The sequence below is a fragment of the Microcaecilia unicolor genome, unplaced genomic scaffold (assembly GCF_901765095.1).
Source record: "Microcaecilia unicolor unplaced genomic scaffold, aMicUni1.1, whole genome shotgun sequence".
Lineage (NCBI taxonomy): Eukaryota > Metazoa > Chordata > Amphibia > Gymnophiona > Siphonopidae > Microcaecilia > Microcaecilia unicolor.
The window spans coordinates 259,351-265,525 of NW_021963009.1; positions in this window are offsets into that span (position 1 = coordinate 259,351).

Sequence of the window (6,175 nt, forward strand, 5' to 3'; positions counted from 1 at the left end):
TGGTTGGGGGGAGGAGGGGGGAGTTATCTGCAATGAATATGCACGGCAGATTTCCACACGCTGCCTCTATCGCACGCACGCAGGTCTACACTATGCATATTTTCATAAGGGTGGTGGTCCTCAGGGACAAATCCCTATGTCTGCTGCAAGTCCGTCACTGCATATAAGATAAAAAAAACTTTCCAATAATAAATAAGTCATTAAACATTTGGAGAAGCACAAAAGTTCACAAGGCCAGAATAGTCTGCTTCCACTGCAGTGTTTCTGCACAGCCTATCCTTGAGCTGCTCAGTTAGCTTGCAGTACCCTGTTTAATCTCAATGGGGCTGGGATGCAGGCTCCCCCCAGCCTTCTGACTTAGGTCTCTTTACAAAATCTTTGCAATAAATTTCAAACTTACTTTGTTTCATTTCAAAATTATTTATATAGTCCACAGATCTTTTAGAACAGGAGTGCACTTGCTTTCAATCTACTTTAAATTGTGGCCCAGGTGAATATTCAATGTGTCGGCTATTAAACCGAGGTGGGGAAACTCAGGGCCAGATGCACTAAACTTTACGAGCCATTAACGAGCAAGCAGTAAACCCTGGCATGCACTAAACACTTTTTTCCGACGACGGTAGCAGCTAACGAAAATGGAATGCAGATAATCAAATCGTGTAGAAACCCTATTGCAATGAGATGCACTAACCTTTTCCAATTGCCTTAATGCAGGAAAATCTAATGAGAGGTCTGTATCTCTCGTTGGGGCTGGGTGGGATTGGAAAAACTATTAAAATGTAAAAAAAAACCCTGGAAGTCTCTAAGCCAATCCCAGCACATTTAGCTGAGCTAAACATGCTGTGATTGCCTCGGAGACTTCTCAGCTGAGTGAAGCACGGGCAAAAAGGACGTTTTTATTATTCCGGGGTTGCAGTGGCGTACTAAGGGGGGGCGGTGGGGGCGGTCCGCCCGGGTGCCAGTGGGTGGGGGGTGCTCCGCTCCCACCGCCTCCCGTGGCCGTTCCCGCGGCGCCGCACATTAAACCGGCGAAGCAGCGTCGCAGGCGCACCTGGTGCCCTGCTTGTAAAAAAAAAAAAAATCAAATCTCCTTCCTCCTTCTCCTCCTCGTCTTGACGTCGACTCGGGCCTTCCAATCAATTTGATTGGAAGGCCCGAGTCGACGTCAAGACGAGGAGAAGGAAGGAGATTTGATTTTTTTTTTACAAGCAGGGCACGAGGCGCTGCCTGCGACGCTGCTTCGCCGGTGGGGAAGGAGAGGGGCGAAAGGGACTGGGGTGGGGGTGTTCAGAGGGGAGAAGGGGACTGGGGTGGGGGGTCTCAGACAGGGGAGGGGAGAAGGGGGGTGGGGATCTCAGAGGAGAGAAGGGGAGGGGAGAAGAGGACTGGGTGGGGGTGTTCAGAGGGGAGAAGGGGACTGGGGTGGGGGTCTCAGAGGGGAAAAGGGGAGGGGAGAAGAGGACTGGGGTGGGGATCTCAGACAGGGGAGGGGAGAAGGGGACTGGGGTGGGGATCTCAGAGGGGAGAAGGGGAGGGGAGAAGGGGACTGGGGTGGGGGTGTTCAGAGGGGAGAAGGGGACTGGGGTGGGGATCTCAGACAGGGGAGGGGGAGAGGAGAAGGGGACTGGGGTGGGGGTGTTCAGAGGGGAAAAGGGGAGGGGAGAAGGGGACTGGGGTGGGGATCTCAGACAGGGGAGGGGAGAAGGGGACTGGGGTGGGGGTGTTCAGAGGAGAGAAGGGGACTGGGGTGGGGGTCTCAGACAGGGGAGGGGAGAAGGGGACTGGGGTGGGGGTCTCAGACAGGAGAAGGGGAGAGGAGAAGGGGACTGGGGTGGGGGTGTTCAGAGGGGAGAAGGGGGCTGGAACTGGGGGCTGAAAAAAAGGGGCAGAGAGAGAGAGGGGACAGATCCTAGATGGAAGGGGGAGCGAGAGGGAGGGCAGACCCTGGATGGATGGGAGAGGCAGGGCAAATGGTGGATTGAAGGGGCAGAGAGAAAGGGCAGGCAGTGGATGGAAGGGACGGCAGAGAGGGCTGACACTGGATGGCAGAGAGAGAGTGAAGACAGATGCTGGATGGAAGGAAGACGGTGAAAAGAAGATGAGGAAAGCAGAAACCAGAGACAACAAACTGTAAATAAAATATATTTTTTTATTTTTTTTGCTTTAGGATAAAGTATTGTAGATATGTTAAATGTTTATAATAGAACATGTAAATAAGGTAATCTTTTTATTGGACTAATTTTAATACATTTTGACTAACTTTCGGAGAACAAACCCCCTTCCTCAGGTCAGGATAGGATACTGTAACAGCACTATACTGTACTGACCCGAGGACAGAGGTTTTGGCCTCTGAAAGCTAAATGTATTAGTCCAATAAAATGGTATTATTTTACTTTCTATATTTGTTTTATTTCTATTTGTTAATTTGTAAAGTGGTGATTGGTACTTGTTAGTTTTTTCAAATTTACATCTGCTGTCTTTATATTTTGCACAGTACTAGGGGACAGTTTCTGTTTCTGTGGTGTTGCATTGTATGCAGAGTCTGGCATCTTGGGGGTTCAGTTTAATTTTTGTCTAAATAGAAAGTTTATGATTACTTATTCTATAGTGGATTAGGGTGCATCTGTGTTTGTGAAAAAGACATGGCTTTCAGTTGGCATTGACTGTGCAGGATCTACGATCTGTACTATTCTGTCTGGTTTCGTTTTACAATAGGTGAATTGATGTTCTAGTGCTCACTGTAGTGTTTAAGATGCTTTCCTTTTCCTTGTGTGACTCGTAGAAATGACTGCTTATGGTATGGTAGAATTGCTCTAAAGGTCCTGAGTGTTTTGTATTCTCGGCATGCCTAGTACTGGATTTGGGGGGGGGGGGGGGGGTGTTAAAAAATGACCGGCCCCGGGTGTCAACTACCCTAGGTACGCCACTGCGGGGTTGAATGATGTCCAAAAAAGAGCTTGCAGCATCGGAGCCTGTTTGATTTTTTTTTTAAAAAGCTTCGCTTAAAAAAAAAACACGTCCATTTTGTGCGTCCTCCCCTGCAATAATAAAAACGTATTATAAAGGCGTATTTGGCATGCGCAGAGCAGCCAGCATAACGCTTTGCTGCTCTGCGCATGCTTGACCAGCCAATTCTCTGACTGTTTTAAGAAGGAATACAGAATGCAAGTGAGCTACAATGAGTAGCTCATTTGCATTCCCTTTCCTTGATGCATAGCTGTTCCCTACCAATTCGCTATGGAATTCGGTACGGAACGGCTCTAACGACGACTTTACTGCATCCCTCCCTCAGTCCCTTGTACTGTTTAAAACAGCACACTGACCCTCCCACTGCTGCTAACAAAAAAAAAAACAACAACAATGATCTCTCTTAAAATAGTCTTGCTCAAGCTGTAAATCCCTCAGATCTTTAAAGCAGTTAATTGACAACTCTTTGCCATACTATTGTCCTCCGCTAGAACCATTAGGTTCCCAAAGTGAATTTTCACTGGCTTCCTCTCACCTCCATGGGTTGCAGTCTATGTAAATATAAACGGATCATTACTGGATTTTAAGTTTTTTGTGTTACTACCATTGCTCACACACTATCCAGGCATCACCGGTCTTTTTAAAGACTTGATCCCGGTTCATTTTTTTTTGTTTGTTTGTTTCAATATTCCACTGTTTATCTTTGGGTCACAACTACATACAGACTGCTGAGGCAGGCACTATTGCTGAAACACCATGCCATGTCGAGTCTATTTAATAAAGGATAAAGTGTATACATTTCCATCTTGTCTCCTCTGTGTTCTGGAAGAGTCTTGTTGACTATGCTACTCCCTCCCTCCACTACAATACGGCTTTCCATATAGCTGAGGGACCAAGAGCAGATATATGATTTATTTGTTACATTTGTACCCCACATTTTCTCACCTATTTTCAGGCTCAATATGGCTTACATAGTACCGTGATATATGGTCACTAAGTGCAATTCTATAACGGACATACCACTATTACAAAAACCTTTGGTCATAGTGGTTTACAATCAAATCAAATAAAATTGTAAAAGAACGTCATTTAAATACAGGAAAGCACACAATCATACAGGGAAAGAATCTGAGGAGACTGCTTGCTGGAATCCACATGAAAAACAATAGAATTGGGAATCATAAAGCTCTTAATTCAATACTAAAAGCCAAATGAAAAAAATGGGGTTTTAAAAGTAATTTGAATTTGGAAAAAAATAGTTTCTAAACAAATTTGCAGGGGAAGCTCACGCCACAATTTGGGGGGCAAGAAAATAAAAAAAACCTGAAGAGCGAGTGGCCTCATAATGAGCCAAACAAGGCGGAGGCATAGGACTCTGTGGGTGCTTGAGCACCCCGAATATTGAGAAAATTCCTTGTATGTGTCCAAGGAAGGGCTATTTCCACTGGGCTTAGCACCCCCAATAATTCTGAAAAGTTGGCTCCTATGGGCGGAGGTAAGGTAAGACGGTTAGCATCAAGAGTCCGAAGAGTATAGGGAATAGTCAATGAAGATAGATAAGAAGGAGAGCCCAGATGAAGAGCCTTATGGGTAAGACAAAGTATTTTAAAAGGTGCACAATGTTGAACTGGAAGCCAGTGTAACTGTATTAATAAAGGAGAAGCACGATCAAATCTGCGAGCTCTGAGCAATAATTGAGCGGCTGAACTCTGAAGAGACTGTAAACAGTGAAGAGAAAACTTGAGATACCGCAACAAATGCTATTGCAATAATCTAAGCAAGAAATTAGAAATGCCTGAGTCAAAGTTTGCACGGCAGGAGTAGTTAGGAAAGGATGTGTAGATCGAAGCTTACATAAATTAAGATATCCAAGCTTAATAACTTGCGAAATCTGTAGATCAATTAATAATTTGGAATCAATCAAAATGCCATGATAACAAAAAGTATTTACAGGTGAAATTGGTCTATTAAAGAGCATAGGAATGATAGTTGGCTGAGGATGAAAACCAGATAACTATGATACAACAGTCTTGGATGGATGAATTAAGGACAAGCTGGTGGAAAGCCTGGTGGCCAGGTTATCTAGACAGAATTGGAGCTGTGAGATGGACAGGCTCAAATGGGATGTAGGATAAATTAGCAAAAGATCAGCTGTATAAAAGAAAAATGAATATTATGATCCTGGATGAGTGTAGCTAATGGACTTCAGTAAATGTTAAATGTAAAGGGCCCTGAGGAACCCCAGAAACTAAAGAATGTTATACAGAAAGTGAATTAGAAGTTTTAACAACAAATGTGTGATCAGAGAGATAAGTAGCAAACCATACTAGAACAGAATCAGAAAGACTTATTTCAGAAAGACCAGAAAGAAGATCATAGTTCACTAAATCATACACTGCAGATAAGTTTAAAGACACAACTAGGGCAATCTGACCACGATCAAGGATGATAAGAAGGGCAGTGACCTATGAAGAGAACAACAACCTGTGTTGTTCACAGTGATCCAGAAGCTGGTCAAGTAGCATTTCACACAAAGTTTATTAACAAAGGGAAGATTGGAGACCGGTTGAAAATTGGCTGGACACAGCAGAACTAAATTTGACTTTTTTTTAAAATAAATATTTTTATTTTTATTTAACTTTAATCATTGTATAGCAAAGAAAAAAAAAAGGCAAAAGAATAGGTAGCAATAATAACAAAACCCCTCCCCCCCCCCAACCGGTAAACAGCTGAAAACATAGTCACTTTTCAGTGTGTGGCTCACAGTGCTAATACCCACCAGACCTCCTCCAACCCAGGGGCGTAGCCAGACAACAGATGTTGGGTGGGCCTAGGCAAGAAGTGGGTGGGCACCAAGTGTTCTCTTCCCCCCCCCCCCCCCACCCCACCAAAAATATATCTCAGCTGGCAGGAAAATGTTTCTTTCCACCATGGCAGTCTGCAGCAGGCATGCCCTAAAAACTGAGCATGCACAGGTGCCGGTATCATGGAGAGTAGCGTTTTCATTAATCAGAGGGAAGTCTTCAACTGGCAGAGCTTGAGATCCTCACCAGCTACCGCTAAATATGTGCTACTGTTGGGTGGGCCTGAGCTCTAAGTGGGTGGGCTCTGGCCCACCCAGGCCCACCTGTGGCTACGCCACTCCTCCAACCCAAAATCTCACCCCCATCTCTCCCTTGCCGGCTTCCAGAAGGAACAAGCCGCACCG